This window comes from Mus musculus, chromosome 3 (genome assembly GCF_000001635.26).
Source record: "Mus musculus strain C57BL/6J chromosome 3, GRCm38.p6 C57BL/6J".
NCBI classification, from domain to species: domain Eukaryota; kingdom Metazoa; phylum Chordata; class Mammalia; order Rodentia; family Muridae; genus Mus; species Mus musculus.
The window spans coordinates 122,318,227-122,337,112 of record NC_000069.6 but is presented as its reverse complement, the minus strand read 5'-3'; the positions used below and the strand labels follow the sequence as shown (position 1 = coordinate 122,337,112).

At 46.4% G+C, this 18,886-nt stretch overlaps 1 long non-coding RNA gene across 1 annotated transcript; it reads right to left on the bottom strand.

Annotated features, from left to right (window-relative positions):
- Positions 1–5,453: 5,453 nt before the first annotated feature.
- Gm40139 lies at positions 5,454–15,450 on the bottom strand. The gene is made up of 3 exons (XR_001783973.1): positions 15,389–15,450; positions 10,304–10,355; positions 5,454–8,894 (listed from the first exon to the last, which is right to left on the bottom strand). It is a non-coding gene; the product is annotated as a predicted gene, 40139 (long non-coding RNA).
- Between the last annotated feature and the right edge of the window lie 3,436 nt (positions 15,451–18,886).

Sequence of the window (18,886 nt, the reverse complement as noted above, 5' to 3'; positions counted from 1 at the left end):
TATGGCTGATATCTGAGCTTCTGTTCCCTTCAGAACAAGGGGTAGGAGCGTCCAGCAGATCCTACCTCTGACAAGAGCCAGGGTTGGCTGGATATGGTGGTGCACACCATTAATCTCAGTATTTGTGAGGCACAGGTAAGTGGATTTCTGTGAGTTCCAGGCCAGCCAGGGATATAGAGTGAGATCCTGTTTTGATTTTTCTGTCAGATCTCATTACAGGTGATTGTGAGCCACCATGTGGTTGCTGGGATTTAAACTCAGGACCTTCTGAAGAGCAGCCAGTGCTCTTACCAGCTGAGCCACTCACCAGCCCCAAGATCCTGTTTTAAAAAACAACAAAAAAAGAGCCAGCTGGGCGGTGGTGGCACAGCACATGCCTTTAATCCCAGCACTTGGGAGGCAGAGGCAGGTGGATTTCTGAGTTCAAGGGCAGCCTGGTCTATAAAGTGAGTTCCAGGATAGCCAGGGCTACACAGAAAAACCCTGCCTCAGAGAGAGAGAGAGAGAGAGAATGAGAATGAATCACAGCTACAGGACCCCACAGGCTGTCTTAGACTGGGCATGCTCTACTCTGTCTCAGTCCCTTGCTCCTTCCCCATACTGATGATGTTCTCTTCAAAATGCTGTGAAAACCACAGCTCTCTTCCATTTTGAAAGTACCAGTTGTGGCCTTGTCAAGGTAAACCAATGGTGTCGAATCTTCTTAAGACTATCTATTGGAGATTCCTGTGGACCATATCTAGTGCTTATCTAAATATCTGGAGCCGATCCTCTAAGCTCCCAAACCATAGAATCTGGCTTAATCTGCAAAACATTGAAACAAAGGCACTTAAGCCACATGGCTTCGTCATAGTGCAACAAAGACTATGATGTAATCCGTCAGAGTGGGAAAGGTTGGAAGCAGAGGTGTGTGGGTGTGGAATGGGGTGGGTTACTCAATCATTCCTAAGTGTCAAATGTGTGCCAGATTAAAAGAAGGCTTTTCCAGTCTGCTTCTATGACCATCTTCTCATTATTATTACTACTATTTGTGTGTGTGTGTGTGTGTGTGTGTGTGTGTAGATGTCCACAGCATGTTTCAGGGGTTGCTTCCTTCCACTATAAGATCTGGGGATGAAACTCAAATCACCAGGCTTGCATCTGTTTTTACCCCTTAAGTATCTTACCAGCCGTGGCACTGTGTATGAAGTAGATGCTGACTTTGACGATGGTACTCGACTACCAAGATCCAACTAAAACAAAGCAAAGTAACAACTGTCACTACCTAGTCAGGGTGGGACCCATGCAGACGTGGGACAAGACTAGGAGAAGGAATTTTTACTTGTAAGAGTTTGGGCTTTTTTAGATTGTGAAATTTATGAACGCATTGAGTCTTGTAGAACTCAAATGGAAATTTGAGGATGGAGAGATGGCTGAGTGGCTCAAATGCTTGCTACTCTTCTAAAGGAGCAGGGTTTGGTTCATAGCACCCACAACCCACACTGGACTTCCAACCAGCAAAGTTCTAGCTCTAGAGGATCTAACTTCTGACTCTGTGAGCACCCACAAGACATGTTCACACACAGAGATACATACCTATGAATAATAGAAACAAATCTTTAAAAAAATTTAAATCTACACAAAACTTTCTCCTTTTATCTTGAAAAATAAACATTTAAAGTCCAATGAAACATTATATTTAAGCAGACATTATAAAGTTAGAGGTTACGAAAGTACATTTTTCCAAGTACAGAAAACATTTCCCAAAAATCTCTGAGACCCCTTGATTTGTACTCTGCCTTTATGTAGACCCTGAAGGGACAGGGACACCGCAGAATTCAGGCCCTTCAGCTTTCTGAATTATCCTTAATGAACATGCTGGGATTCAGTGGTGAACAAGTGAATTGCACAAAGCTGGAGAATGGCAGTTACTGCCAGGCAGTGGTGGCACAGTCCCTTAATCCCAGCACTTGAGAGGCAGAGGCAAGAAGATCTCTGAGCTCGAGGCCAGCCTGGTCTACAGAGTGATTCCGGGACAGCCAGAACTTCCTGAGAGAGAGAGAGAGAGAGAGAGAGAGAGAGAGAGAGAGAGAGAGAGGGAGAGAGCGAGAGAGACTGATCAAGGCCCTCCCCTAAGGAGCACTTGTTGGACAGGGGTCTGTATGCACATGTACATGCAGGAATGCACATGTGTGTATATGTCTCTGTCTGTATGTGTATGAGCATCGATGTGTAAAAGCAGAGATGTAGACAGGAAAAAAAAATGTGCCCAAGAAAAAAAATATGCCAAGGTGTAGGGCAAAAGAAGACAGAAAACAGCTCTGCTGGATTTGAACTGGAAGTGCCAGGTGGAAACAGACACAACTCACATAAGCAAGCTGGAGAGACGCTGGCTGTTTACAGCTGTGTAAAAGAGCAGGAAAGCCACCAGGATCTACTCATTTCAAGAAGGTACACTGAACCTTGGAAGTCAAAACCAGAGCTGAAAGCCTGATGCAGTCGCTCGGAGACGGAACTCATAAACAAAATAAGAGCGGCCTGTGCAGAGGGGAAATGTTCAATCAGACAGCAGCGATGAGAGGTCTGATTTCAACTGTGCAGCCCACAGGGCCCCTCTGAGGAAGTACAGATAGGGCAGCCTCTCATGAGGGAGGCCAGGAAGGATTCCCCCCCGCCCCCCAGTTTCTCATTTCATGAGGACAAGGTGTCAGAAGCCCAAAATGCAAACAGAGCCCTGTAGGAGAGAGCCACAGGCACCCCTCAAGCCATGAAATCTTCTCGCTGGCCATTCCGCAACAGGGCACCCAAGTGGATTGAACAGTCATAGACAGGAGCAATCCCTTCCGGATGAAAGGCCACCCATCTTTCCAGCGAGCTGCAAGACCTGAGAGCTAGCTGAGTGTTGCCAAGTGGTCCCTAAGGATCTCTGAGTGCTGGCTAGAACAGGCCTTGGAGTAGTATCCAAGGTTCTGTGGGTAAGGTCAGCACTCACGCTTCCAAGACAAGCAGGCAACCTATAATTTCCTAACCCAGGGAGGAGACAGGATGAGTGCCAACCATATAACTTCCCGAAAAGCACAGCTGGCAAGCACACCCACACCGTTAGGCTGCAACTCCCTGAACTAATTAAAAGGTAGAGCCAGGAGAATGTCCGGACTGCTACATAAGCATCTCCTGGGAAAATATGTTCCTGGTTTTTCGAAGCCAGGGCTCTGCCTATACTTCCAGGGTTCAGTCCAGTGATTAAAGTGTAGAACTAAATGTGCACAGAGGGATGTGTGTGTGTGTGTGTGTGTGTGTGTGTGTGTGTGTGTGTGTTGAGACAGGAGTGGGGGACAGTCATTGGATAAGAACTCAGACAGAGAGAAATGTCCCCGATAGTGAGAACCGAAGCAGGAACAATAGGCAAAGGGCTCAAATTGCATCCCAAGAGAATTAGTGTGGCCAGCAAGAAAAAACAACCCTGCCTCCCCAGGGGAATGTTAGAGCAGTTCTGTGGGAGGTGTTTTCCTCTCTTTCTTTCTAAGTTTAACAATGACTATTTTCCTTTAACCCAGTTTGGGAGAGAAGAATGGGCCAAATCGGTACCCAGCGTTCTGTTCTGCTTTGTGAATCTATGAAAAGAAAACTTCTAATTCTTTCCTCGAAATGAGACCCTATCTCGTTGGGAGAATTCTGAGGCTCTGCCAGACCTGCAGTACACACGTATCTCAGGTTGGAGCCCGGCTGGCAGGCTGCCCTCCGTTCTGCCCACCTTGTAGATCACCTTGTAAGGGAAGTTATTCGGTGAAGGTGTTGGGTACATGGCTGGACTGCAGGGTGTCAGGTAGAACACTGACACCAAGAGTGAGGACAGAAACAGAGCCCTTCTCCTGGGAGGGCCCTGGTGGCCACTGGACTTATCCTGAGACAGAGTGGCCCAGTGTAGGAGAAAGGAAGAAAGGTTTTGCGTAAGATCCTGGATGGCTCAACTGTTCCTTGTTCCAGATCTGCATAGAATCTATCCTAAGTCCTTGTCCATTAAGATTTTAAGTTGAAATATCGAGAAAAACCGTTTGAATCTGCTAACGTAAGAGCTGTAGCTTCAGTAGGGAGACTTGCCCTGTTTCAGCCAGAGAGGGTCAGCAGGGAAGGGAACCATTGGTGATGGGGAAGGCAGGTGGTGGTTGATATGGGCTCTGAGCCTGGCCTTTGGAAAACTTGGATACTTGTTAGAAAAACGCTGCATAAGGCTCCTGGACTCTGTCTGATGCTGCTCCACACCACCACTGTGCTCAGAGTTCCCGTGACTCTACCAGGAGGGAAGCCAGCGTCAAAAACATTTTTTGTTACCGTTCTCTTGTGTGAACATCAGACAGGGAAAAGTTAAATGTACAGGATGGAACTCAAGCCTCCACATCCTCATGAACTTGCAAGGAAGTGGAAATCACACATTAAGGGAAATAAAATAATGAACCAAAGGGCTATCAACTTAGCCCAGTTCCAGTTGATAGGAATACTAGCCGAAATCAGGGAATTGTGGTGGAGGAAGGAAGGATATAGAAATATAACTTATTCTCACTCCAACTTTAGGGAATTACCTTGGTCCTAATGACAGACTGGGATGCAGGAACAGTGACCGCAGCTGAGGAGCACTGTCTGGGTGCCCCCTGTGGCTCTGTGCCAGGGATCATATATTACACCAGTGCAGGCTTTCAACTGAAGCTGTAAGGACTTCTGAGACTATGATGATCTGATTACCACTGCTAAATTTCAAACCCAACACAAGAGGCTGAAGTGCTTATTTAACATATCATTGCCACCAGCTTCTCCCAGGAGTCTTGGCTGGCACACCCTGCCCCCTACCCTGAACTTCCAGCCCAGAAGCTGTACTGCCCTTCCTTTCTGCAGAGGCTCTCCCCTATAGAATCCAGACATTTTAGTGACTCCCTCTCTCTCTCTCTCTTTGCCCTTGCCTCTCTCTGCCCCATCCATGTCCCTCTCTGTTCTGTGCTCTCTCTCTCTCTCTCTCTCTCTCTCTCTCTCTCTCTCTCTCTCTCTCTCACCCCTGTCTCTGAGTCTGGATAGAGTCTTCTATGGCCTTGTCCCCTGATTGGTGAACCCACCCGAAAGCTTCTCCCAAATAAGCCTGCTTTTATATTTTTAATTTGTCTTGAATTGGCTTATTACATTGGTGGGAACACCTAATAACCACTGCCTTACACTTTAACACAGAATGAGAAGTTAAACCTCTTTGTCCCTAATTCTAGTTCTCATCCAGTACTAGCGCTACTAAACAGTGCTTCTTAATCATGTACTATATTCTTGTATTATGTGTTCATATTTGTCCTTACAATAATCTTGTAAAAGCAACCCTATTATTTTTATCAATTTTATTGGTGGGAGAATTGAAAGTTAATGAAACAGAAATTGAAATAAGATAAAAGTTAAATTATTTTTAAAACATTCTATTTTATTATTTTTATTAGTTTCTATCTTATGTCTATGAGTGTTTAGTCTGCAGGCATGTCTGTGCACACACTTGTGCCTGGTGCCCGAGGATTCAGAATAGAGCATAGATCCACTCTAACTGAAGTTACAGATGATTATGAGCATGTGTGGGGAACTGAACCCAGGTCCTCTACAAGAGCAGCAAGTGCTCTTAACCTCTGAGACATTGCTCTAGCCCCTAAATGGCTTTTTTGATGTCATATAAGCAATCTAAATGTCAAAGACCATCCTGAAAGCTACTCTGGAGTTCCTATGTAAGGATTTAATAGCCCCAACTCTGACCAGCCTCTAAGATCAACTGAGATCGGGAGCCGTCAGGGCAGTGTGGCAGTAGACTGTATAATCAGATGCCGTCAGGGCAGTGTGGCGGTAGACTGTATGATCAGATGCCATCAGGGCAGTGTGGCGGTAGATTGTATGATCAGATGCCATCAGGGCAGTGTGGTGGTAGACTGTATTCTAGACTCTACATGAGAAATGGAAAACAGCAAGAGAAGAGAAGTGTCACAGCATCAGTCGGCTGTGAAATGATCCCACCTGGGAAACTCATCTACATCACTGCCTAGGAGCCAAGAGTTTTCCTTTAGGACTTCATCATCATCACCTGCAAACCTAGGACAGGTCCCATAACTTCTCCAAGACCCTCTCTCCTTCCCCAGTGGAACAGTGGAGCAGACCAGATCTCTTAGATAAGTTTGGAACAGGTAAAGTGCCCCGAGACTGCTAAGAAGAGACAGGCACCTCAGCCCAGAATCATTCCCCCCACCCTCAGGGCTTTCCTGCTGCTCTCCGGTGAGCATCGACAAATCATATCCTACCTCTGCACAGCAGCTCGTGACACCGAGGTGAGTTGTCACGTCTCTATCGATGTAGTGCCTCACCTCCTTCACGTGTTTGCCCTTCTGCCCCCGTCACTCTTATCCTCTTTCTCGGAATGCACTAGGGTCAGAGGTTTTTGAAATGCCCAGCCTTCCACTGATTCCTTAGATGTTTGCTAAGTGCCTACTGAGAATTCACAGAAGATGCCAGCATTGCTGCTTTAGAAAGTGGAACGTTCTTATGAAGTGGTGGTACAGCGTGGGAAGGGCTGTTTTCAAGCCTGGGAAGGTGTGAAACCCCAGAGGATGGAGTGGCTGGCAGGCATCGGGACCTGTGTGTGTGTGTGTGTGTGTGTGTGTGTGTGTGTGGAATTTCAAGGGTGAGGGTTATAGATCAAGATCACACTTTTGGGTTATAGATTGTAGAGACAGAGAGGGCTTGGAGAGATCAGTAGGGGTCTGATTATGAGGGACATTACATGAGGTGACTCTGAGGACAATGGAAATCAGGGAAGGCTTATAAGCAGGGGAGGGTGGCACAGCTTCCTGTGTCCAGAGCAACACAGAAGTCTGAGCTCCGTCAACACCACTGGTAATGGGGACACACCCTGCTCTTCTCAGCTCCCTTTTCTTCCACAGTTAACTTGAGCACCTAGGCCATTTCTTTTATTTGAGATGGGGTCTCGTGTACCCCAGGCTGACATCGAACTCAGTATGTATCCGAGAATGAGCTTGAAGCCTTTCTGTTCCCTCCACCTCCCAAGTGAGTCACAAGAACTCTAGTCCCTTTAATGATGGCCAATTGTCCAAATTTCAAAAGGCAGTTAAAATAATATGAATGATTCTAAACTATATATACAATATACTCTCTTCATGTAGACAGTGCATAAACCTTTTCCAAATATCTGACACATAAGCTTGGGGGTTTTTGTTGGTTTGTTTGTTGAGTAGCAAACCAAATTGTATGTTCTTCACACCAAGCCCCAAAACTCACTGCCAGGCTAGAAAGGAAAGCAGGTGAGTCTACAGTGGCTGGTGTCTCCAGAGCCCTCCCTCAGTGTTCTAACTAATCTCTTCTGACGGAGCAATGGCCTAAAGTTATCCTGTTCTGCAGATTGGCTGCCAAAACTGTGGCTAGATCTGTCAATGTAACAGTTCCAGTATTGTGCACGTGTACATCTGGATAGTAGGGATCACCTCCGGGGCCTCCTGCACCTTACACAGAACCCTCCCACCACACTGTACCCCCAGCACAGAGAATGCTCTATTAAAGGGTGATTTTCTTCTATAGCTTTCAGTCTGTTCTCTCAAAACCTCTTCTGTGACACCCGAAAAGCGTTGTCTGTATCTGGTTTACTGAGACTGGATCTCATCCTTGTTGAGAAATTCCAAAATCTGGCAAGAGATGCTCCAAAAACAGATCAGGAGCGGGGAAGAAGCTTTGCTGACGGTGAGGAATTTCAAAGAATTAAAGAGCAACCATATTCTAAAAGGAATGAGCTAACAAGAAAGCTTCCTCTGGCTACACACTTGAAGAAAAGATGTGGAACCATCACGACCATTGGTCCACCATCAGGGGCATTGGTCCATCACCACAGGCATTGATCCACCATCAGGGGCATTGGTCCATCACCACAGGCATTGATCCACCATCAGGGGCATTGGTCCACCACCACAGGCATTGGTCCACCATCAGAGGCATTGGTTCACCATCAGGGGCATTGGTCCACCACCACAGGCATTGGTCCACCATCAGAGGCATTAGTTCACCATCAGGGGCATTGGTCCATCACCACAGGCATTGATCCACCATCAGGGGCATTGGTCCATCACCACAGGCATTGATCCACCATCAGGGGCATTGGTCCACCACCACAGGCATTGATCCACCATCAGGGGCATTGGTCCACCACCACAGGCATTGGTCCACCATCAGGGGCATTGGTCCACCACCACAGGCATTGGTCCACCATCAGAGGCATTGGTCCACCACCACAGGCATTGGTCCACCATCAGAGGCATTGGTCCACCACCACAGGCATTGGTCCACCATCAGAGGCATTGGTCCACCACCACAGGCATTGGTCCACCATCAGGGGCATTGGTCCACCACCACAGGCATTGGTCCACCACCACAGGCATTGGTCCACCATCAGAGGCATTGGTCCACCATCAGGGGCATTGGTTTACCATCAGAGGCACTGGTCCACAATCAGGGGCATTGATCTGCATTAGCCTTTCAGGGTCCCCTCTTAACTCCCCTAACTGGGCACTGCCAGGTATCTATGTGTTTAATATCCCTCTGGCCCAGATGCTTTCTTTCAAAGCCAGCAGGCTTGCCTGATGTCACAGGCAGGTGACTCTCAAGGCACAGATTCCCACTGTGCTTCTCCAGGCTGAGAGGGTTTATGAACAGATTGTAAGGGGTGGGGAGCACCAGGCTCCCTCAGCCTGACAGAGTGCACACTTACTTCCAAACCATGAAGCACTGTGGATGCCCACTGGCTGAGGAGCACCTCTTTCAGCAGTGAGCACCTGGCAACCCAGCCTCGCTGCCCGTGTTTACTATACAAATGTTTCGTACCACTGGGCACTTCCTGTCTGGGGCTGAAAAAAAAAAATAGAAGGGTTTCTTAGGAAACTTGTTTAAAAATCTTTTTTTAATCTATGTGTTCATGAAGGTAACCTGCAATAATGTCTCTAAGAGAAAATAATTGGGAAAGAGGGTCTGACAGTTGGAACGAACTTGAACCCAACTGTCATTTCCATATAACAGAATAAAAAAGGCTGCATTTTCTGCTATGAAATAATACATCTCTAAGATACACCACTACAGGTTTGGTGCAAGGGGGTGGGGGCATTATTTTAAAGCAGGCTGTGGGCCAATGAGATGTCTCAGCAGACTAAGGCACGTGCCGCCAAGCCTAACCTGGGTTCTATCCTCAGGACTCACTCTCCAAGATGTCCTCTGACCCTGTAGTGGCTATTCCTGGTTGTCAACTTGACTATATTTGGAATGAACTACAATCCAGAATTGGAAGACTCACCAGTGACCCTTATCTGGAGGCTTGGAGATAGAAGTTTCTGATCTAGATCTTGGTATGGAGAACTTGGCTATGGATTCCAGAAGATTAAATCTCCAAATTCAAGGTCATCCGGGATTAAAGGTGTGGTGGAACACACCTTTAATCTGGGCTACACCTTCTGCTGGAGACAATATAAGGACATTGGAAGAAGGGAGTCTAGCTCTTGCTCCTTCGCCTGCTTGCTGCGTGAGACTGAGTAACTGCTAGATCCTTGGACTTCCATTTACAGCTGCGACTGAACCATTGTTGGGAATTGGGCTGCCGACTGTAAGTCATCAATAAATTCTTTTACTATACAGAGACTATCCATAAATTCTGTGACTCTAGAAAACCCTGACTAATACAGACCCCCACAAGCACTCAGTCATACACACACAAATAAATAAATGAAAAAAGAAAAATCTAGTTTGCAAGCAGTATTTATAGTAAGGTTTGAACCTCATTAGTTTTTACTTTCTTAGAAAATTGGAACAGTACACACATACATGCACACACACACACACACACACACACACACGGAGCAGATCTATGCCTCCTACAGGTCTTGCACTTTCTCCCTCAGCCCTGTGTGTACACTACTGTTATGAGAACGGGGTTTGGAAAGGGCTCCTTTCATACTCGGTGAAAGCCAGTGCATCAGGAAGGTGCTTTAGTGGATGAAAGGTCTCCTCTGGCAGCAACCTAACTGCCCCGGTGTTTTAAAAGAGCTGCCCCTTCATCTCTACATGTGTGGAGTGATTTCTCACTAGGAAGGTCTATTATTTCCACACAATCCAGGTGTGGGACAAGAGAGGAACGTAGTGTGTAATGTTCTGTTACACACAGTAGGTTAACTACGGTTGACAACCACTGATTTTAAAATAGACTGCAGAGGGGATTTACAGTGTTCCTCCCATAAATACACGATAACTATCGGGAGGTACCAATTACCTTGATCTGATCTTGACACATTGCATGAAGGTACTGAAATACCGCACTGTACCTGTAAATAAATACACACAATTACTCCGTGCCAGCTAAGAGTTGTAGAGAATATTATTTTATACAGAATAATTTCACAGATCTGAAAGTGTGCTGTGCCCCCGAAGAACTTAACAACTGAATGCTCACTGGAGGAGAGTCGGTAAGGTTGCAGGAACTTGTCCTTTGTGCCTTTCTCTCTACCAAGTGCACAGGTGTATTAACAACTTTGCGACATCTCTTCATGGTAACACTTTCTGTCTTGACTGGAGTCACACGGTCTCACCACGACCCCAGACAGATGTATCTCCCCACCCGCTCCTTTTCCTGGCCCCCCCCCAAGACCCCTGCAGGCATTCATTCATCTCCAACTCATAGCTTCACAGCAAGGGGTTCAAAAAGGTTTAGTCCTTAACTCCTAAGGTCTTACAGAGAGGAGATATTTCACCAGTCCTTGGACCAATTTCCCTTAAACGCAGCTGCGAATGCAATTCGGGCTGCAATTTCTATCAAAAACAAACAAACAAACAAACAAACAAACAAAAAACCTTTTACAGGAGCCAGTCAATATTATTATAAAATTTATTACAAATTTTAAATTATAACTCGAGCTACACTCAAACCTCTATGTAGCCCAGGTTAGCTTTGAACTCACAATCTTCCTGCCTCAGCGCTCCAAGTGTTAGGATGGCCATGCATGGCTTTCTTACAAGGTTCTAAGTGCAAACAGCAACTCCATCTACAAATTTACTCTATCACAAAAAATGACACGTCCGTGCTCAAGGATGGTCACTGTAACATTTGTAGAGGAAAAAAAAAGCTAGAAATAGACTAGTCAAATTATGATAGTCCATATAACAGAAATTATATAGATATTTAGAAGAATAAAAATAACCTGGATACCTAAGTTAGGTGAGAAAGAGTGGGTGACATGGTCCCCCAACTCTATGTTTGGGAAGTCTGATGGTAGAAAACTCACCCTATAAAGGCCGTGTGCACAAGTGTAGCTGTGCTTTGCCTGGAAGGACACACTATTAGCTGCAGCTGATGTCTAATTTCAGGACAAAAGGATGGAAGACTGATATTATTCTAGAACTCACTATCCAGCTCAGGTAGGCCTCAAACTCAGAGTGACTCTCCTGTCGCAGTCTCCGGAGTTCTAAGATGACAGGCATAAGCCACCAGATCCTCTTACTGCTTTTTTGGTAAAATGAATAAATAATTAATTTAAGCAGTTGTTAACTGGGCTAGGAACAAATTTCAGTTGAGAGAGTGCTTGCTAAGCACACAGAGTCCCAGGTCCAATCTCCAGCATTGCACAAACTAACCATGGTAAACCCTAGAGGTGGAGGCAGGAGGATTACAAGGTCAGGGACATCTTCAGCTGCATGGTGACTTTGAGGCCAGCCTGGGATAGATGAGATCCTATCTTTAGAAAATGAAGTTTACTGCATTCAGTTTATATAAGAGAACACTACCAGGAAAGTCTGGAGCCTGGACCATTTTATGGGATCAAAATAACTAATATTGTTGGGGACAAAAAGAAAGAAGGGAAGATATTAGATTAAAACAAAGAGGCCTAACAACCACATGCAAATGTGCCATAATTAGACTTGGGGTTAAAATAGCTATAAAAGACATTTTGAGGACGAGTAGAAAAATTTAAATATTCACTGAATATTAGGTGATTTTTAAAAGTTTTAAACTTCAAGCTAAAACCATTTTTTTCTTTAATAAGAAATCAATTATCTCAATTTTGATGGCTACTGTGAGCATAAATGTGTACTCAGAATGAAAGTGAATGGGCCCAGGGTCTCCAGGTGACTCTTCTGGGAACATTTTTCACCTTTGCTGCGGGCCAGACAGAGAACTGAAGGGCAGTGGAGAGTACAGAGAGCCACTGTGGGGCTAGCTGAGGCCCCAGGTCACCCAGAGCCACTGTGGGGCTAGCTGAGGCCCCAGGTCACCCAGAGCCAGTGTGTGGTTAGCTGAGGCCCCAGGTCACCCAGAGCCACTGTGGGGTTAGCTGAGGTCTCAGGTCACCCAGTGAGTGAGAACCGCACCTGGTGGCCCTACACTGCCCTGAGGGTAGAGGTGGTTGGAAAATGTTGACTTTCATTAGGTGTGGTCTTGGCACTGTGATTATGCTGTGGAAAGCCTTCAGGCTTAAACAATGCATGTTGAAGAGTTTTAGGATAGTGCCATAGTCTGCAGCTTATCGTCAGACAAATTACATGGCACAAATGTGGCAAAATCCTGACAATCGATGACTCTAGGCAAAGGATTACGTGTGTCCATTAGATTATTGAAACTTTCAACTTGTTTAAAGGTTTAAAGGTTTGCTCTTACGGTGCTAGGAATGGGGCCCAGGGCTGGTGCTTATAGTAACTCTATAAGTGAACTTATTTATACCTGTAGCTCCTGATTTTTTTCCCCCATGGGACCTATGGAACCCATGGGATCTATAATTCACAATAGCAACTGTTAGGAGTCTATCTCAGCCCAAATTAAACCTAGCAAAAAAAAGCATGGAGCCACGTGGCCAGGAGAGAGTCCTGATGTCTCACGTGCTGGCCCCGCTCTTCCCTGCCCTAGTGAAAGCCCCCCAGTTGACACCCTCGGGTGGGGACTCAGTCTGTACAGTTTGGCCAAAGATAACCTGGCTTTTAGTGTCATGGCCAGTCTGAGGCTTTTACCACTTTTGGAAGGTGGCAGGTCATGTGACCCGAGGTGAGGAAAATTCCAGTGGACTGGCCAGCCAGATGAAACCAGCTCTTCAGGTTTAGTGGCCCTGGAAAGGTCTGAGCCTGTAGCAAGGAGGCGGGATTCTTTTTTTCTTTTTTTTTTTTTAAGATTTATTTATTTATTATATGTAAGTACACGGTAGCTGTCTTCAGACACACCAGAAGAGGGAGTCAGATCTTGTTGTGAGCCACCATGTGGTTGCTGGGATTTGAACTCAGGACCTTTGGAAGAGCAGATGGGTGCTCTTACTTGCTGAGCCATCTCACCAGCCCGGGGACGGGATTCTTGGTGGACCAGCTGAGTGACCTGACCAAGGTTTTAGGAACCTGCAATCTTGTTCCACTGCATAGGCTACACTGTGCACTGGACACTTAGCTCCTGGGAGTGAGCACGTGTGGTGTAGCACACAGGCGCCGGTAGCGATTGAGCATTTGCTCTGTGAGGCACTTTGCTAAGTCTTGACTCACCCTTACAATTGTCCTAGATACTGTCTTCCTCATTCACAATAAGGACTGATCTGTGAAAGGGACCCTTCACTTGGACAGTAAGCAGGGGACCTGGGACTCCCAGGTTTAACCCCACTACTCCTATCTCCCGTGGGCTCTGGCATTCTAAGACATGGCTGGTTCTTCTATCAGGCCCTACTTTAACGCCAGGGACTTGACCTGAAGTGCATTTCCCCAAAAGTTTATTATTCAGCAAAATCCAATTTATCCTTTATACTCAGGTATGGTGGGGTCATTCCTTGAGGGAAATCTTTCTGAAGGGAGTTCTCCTGTCCTTATCATATTATCTTATACGTGTTTAATGATCAAATCCCCCACAGGCCCTGGAAGGGGTCATGGTAGGGGCTCAATTTTCTGATGTAATCTTAGGTTCTGCTATCTTGACCAACATCAGAAAAGTGGGTTGGGGGGAGGGGCAAGATGAAGGGTTACCAGTGCGGAAGGCGAGCAGCTGAAGTATTTATTAGCTCTTAGCCTAGATTGGATGAAAGTTTGACGGAGAGATGTGGGCACTGAATTTCAGGAAATATGTTTTAGTATAGGAGATGTAGTGAAGATAGGCCACCCAATAGCTAAGCTAACCAAATCGTTAGAGTCACAATCATGTGACCACACCTTCAACCATGTATGGCGGAAGGAAGGTCCACCTAAGCCAATCATTCATTCATTCATTCATTCATTCATTTATCCATCTGTTCTTAACCATTAACTGAACCCTGCTCAAGGCCAGGCACTCACGGCTGACAGACGGCAGCCTCCGATCTCAGGGGGCTTCCATTCTCGTGGGAATGGCAGGTGGCATCTAAGAATGGAGACAGTGACAATGGACATAGGAGGCACCAGCAGACATAAAGCGCAACAATAAACAAGATGAGGCCGGGTGAGCGCGGCTGTGAGAACTGGAGTCTGCTGAAGAGAACGCTGGCCAAGGAGGAACGGGGCCTTGGAGGCACCTAGGGGCAGGGCGTCTGACATTAGTCATGGTGACACAAAATCTTTAGGAATCTGAGCCTCTTCCTTTACTGCTTTAAACCTTTACTCCGTGAGTTGTTCAGGAAATGAGAATTCACTGAGCAATGCACGCGCTTCCGGCTAGCAAGCACTTCGCTTTAGCAATTTATGAGGGGAATGCCTGTGACCGCCCAAATGCCAACCTCCTGCCCTGTCAGGGGCCTCACATCCCCTTCCTCTGCCTCTGTCCCTCACCCTGGGATCAAATCACCTTACTCCAGTATTAAGAATCAGAGGCCAACTAATCCTAAGTGACTCAGAGTCCTCCTGTCCTTGGCCTCCTCCCCTAATGTAAACCCTTCAGGACAGGTCTCCTCACTGTCAGCTCCACATCGCTCTAAGGTTCTTCATCTAGGTCTCACACCCACCCCTCCCAAAATCCCCTCCTATCCTACCCCAATAAGTCGTCTGGGGCCCCATGAAAGAGGCAAAATACCCCAGGGCTCTTCCTCCCCTCAGCCATGTGTGCGCCTTTATAGCCTTTCTTTACTACCATCTCCAAGGAAACTGTTCAGTTCTCCACATTCTGTGCGGCCCCATGATGGTCCTACCCCCTCCCCCAACACTATCCTTGTCCCTTCTTTAGGGGAAGCATCTTCTGATTCCCATGTCACCCACCTCTCCTCTCTCTTCTTCCTCATCCATTCACCCCATCCCCCCACCCCCACCCCACGGCCTGCAGCTTCTGTACACAGTCACCTGGCCCAGTGTGTTCCGTTCCACCTTCTGCTGTCATCTTAGGGAATGCCAGTGCCTACCAGGCAATCCTTTTAAACCCCTGGTTTGTACTTACACAGCCACTTTCAGCACCGTGGCCTTCATCTGATCTCTATTCCAGCAACCCAAAGCTCAAACACAGACCCTGGCAAAGAAGAGAAGAGGCACAAACAAAATAAATAAACTACACACGGGGCTGGGCACTTTATAATTCCAGCTAGGGGTGGGGTTGACATATTTTGTGAGTAATTTGTTTAAAAATTGTATCTGGGAAAAGCTGGGCTTTGCCCTGCAGACCTCTAATCTCAGCACTGACGAGGCAACTTTACTTCAAATTCAAGGCTAGCTAGGGTTCAGGGAAAGTTTGAAGCTACAAAGCAAAAACCCCACTTAATTTTTTTTTTATTAATTTTATGTGTATGGCTGTTTTGCCTGCGTGTATGTTCATATGTCGCATGCATGTCGTGCTTACAGAGGCCAGAAAAGGAGTTCCAGATAGCTGTGAGCTGCCATGTGGGTGCTGAGAGCCAAACCCTGGTCCTCTGGAAGAGCAGCCCGGTTAAGAGAGCTCTTAACCGCCAAACCATCTCTCCCTCACCTAAAAATAAATAAAATGTAATCTCCACAAATAGCTTTACCAAATGAATTAATCTATGTCCTCTAAATTCAAGAACAAAATAGATCCAAACATAATTTAAACATTACTTGGTGAGTGATAAAATCCCTTGCCTTTGGGATGTTGTCTTGTGTATTTCTTTTAATATCAAGGCTGCTTTGTTCTGTTTCCCTGTAGGAGTCATTGTAATGACCCTGGCTACGTCTGCTGAGTCAACTGAGGCTGGCGTGACAGAACCTCTGGGACCCCAGAGGAAGACCAGTAGGAAGAGAGGGTGTCAGGAGGCTTCACAGTGGAAAGACAGCCTAGCTAGGTCCCCGCTGAGGAAAGCATTTATTACCCTCAGCCTTCTAGGCTTATGTCGAGAGTCAGCAAATCTCCTTTAAGAGGCAGAAAGCAAGACAATACAAAAGAAGTGAGCCAGGCTACGTTCCAATAAAACACTAAGGCCAGCAACATTTTAATCACTCAACATTCTTACACGCAGGGAAATACTCCTATAAGTTTTCTTTCAACCATCTTCAAGTGTAAAAATCATTCTCAATTCATGGACTCCACAGCCACACACGTAAGCCACATGCGCTGGTGCCATGGAGGCCAGTACATCCACTGGGGAACTTCACAACATCCTGCCTGCTCGGGGGCTAACGTTGGTAAGAGCCACTGCCCCTTGATCATTTCCTCCATGGCCAGCACTACGCAGAGATTATCACTTCATCCTCACACAGTCACATGATTACTGCACTTGCCCCATATTACAAGTGAGGACAGCAGGTTTCTTGTAATGTTAGAAGATCCTCATCTCCTACAAAGCCCATGCTCCCGAGTGTTACGGTGCTCCCCAGAAGATCATCTGCTACAAAGCCCGTGCTCCCAAGTATCACAGCATGCCCACACTGGCTCTGCATCCTATGCGTACCCCTGACTCTCAAATCCCCTCACTCCCTCCATCCTGTCTCTCCCTCAAGTCGAGCTTTGTTCACCCTGATTTTCTCCACCTCCTCGTTCTCCACTTTAAGGTTTATCTTCTCCCTGGCCTGGTGACTGTCCAGATGGGACACCTGGAGGGTTATCTCTTGTACTTTATCCAGACCTTGAATGTGGGTCATGGCACCTTGAGCCTATCTCGGTGCAGATAGGAGGTGCTAGACACAAAAGCAGAGATTCCTCCAAGGCTTTGGCAAGCACTGGGTGCTGAAGCCAAGGATACCCAGGCTGAAATGAAGTCTAAATGGTGGGAGAAGGGCTCCAGGAGTGATGGAAAGCTGTGTGTGAGGACAGGGAGGGGGACAATTGGGGTGATGGGTAGGGAGCAGTGCTGTTAGATTCTTCTCTAATGTCACTCTTACACTGTGGCCAGTTTTAGGGGGACGGAGTGGGACCCCTTGCTTGAAAGCCTATCGTCACAGCAAACAGGCTCATCGTAAGGGTATCCTCCTGTGAGAAACAGTCTTTCTGGGTACCACTGGGCATCTTTGACTCCACCCCTTTCTTGACTTCATCCTCAGAAGAGATTGTCTAAGATGAGTATGAATGAAATATTCCAATCATTTGGAAAACTGGACTCTCTTCTGGCAAGGACAATGATGAAGAGACATCTTCAATAGCACTGAATCTGAGGGGAAGGCATGGCCTCAGAGAAGCCAGTCCATTTTGAAGTCAGTCCCCAGACAGTAGAGTCTAGTCCTAGGTAGAGAGAGCCAGGGCTAGAGAGGTCATAGGAGGAGTGCCATGCCAGCAGGGTAAGTGAAGAAATGAGGTGCCTGAAAACCGGGCAGATGAGGTAACAGCAGAGGAGGAGAGTATGGTAGTGACCTCAGCGTCTGGAACTGTAGGTCTCTCGACCCAGAAGGGATGAGACCCTCAATGAACTAACAACCCAGGGAAGCAGAAGGGCCCTTGGGGCCCCAAAGGCACTCATAAATAACACCCCAGACCATAAAGGATAGCACATGATTGATGGGTTTTGACAGAAAACGGAAGCGCATCTATTCACCGGAAGAACCATGAAGGAGTGAAAAGATAAGACATAAACAGAGAAAATATCAGCAATGCATACAACTAATAAGGGATTAAGATCCAGAGACTGACTACATCAAGCGCTCCTACAAATCAATACTGAGATGAGCCTCAAACCACGGCACAGGCCTGGAATCCCAGGACTTGAGAGGCTGGTGCAGCTTGAGGCCAATGTGGGTTCTGTCTCAAAACAAAAAACAAGCAGAGGCAGAGGGATTTCTGGGAGTTTGAGGCCAGACTGGTCTGTACAACAAGTTCCAGGCTATCCAGGGCTACATAGCGAGAGTCTGTCAAGAAACAAACAAACAAACAAACACAGAAAAACAAACAAACAAAAACCCAGACAAATATGTATGTTTGTATATATATATATGTATACACACACACACACATATATTAGATGGGAACCTGGTGTGTTGTTCAGAGTAAAAGTACATTCCTTGCATGGGCAAGGACATAGAGTTGAACTTCAATGCGCCCCATACATACACATGCATACATGCACACATGTGCACACACAGGGGGTCAAAGCATGTGATCATGAACTTTGGAAGGGAAAAGCCTGGAGAAGAATCAGAGGATACACAGCATCTGGGTTGGAGCATGAGCTGGTCCAAAATGCTGGTCAAATGATTTAGGGTTACCTAGTAAAATTAAAACTATAAATACCTCAGATTTCACCTCTAATTATATACTCTAAATTGAGTTTTTCCATTTTAGTACATTGATATCTTGGATCAGATAAATTCTTTTGTTGTTTTTAAGGAGGTGTGCCTCACACAGCAGCCACGATCTGTACCCCAGTGGTGCAAACCAAAAGTGGGTGAGACATTCATCAGATTTCTCTAACATTGTTAAACCTTACCCAGGATCAGAGCTGCTGCAGTAGGCTCAGGTGCACTAAACTTCACCCCAGGTTCAAAACGATGACAGTAGGCT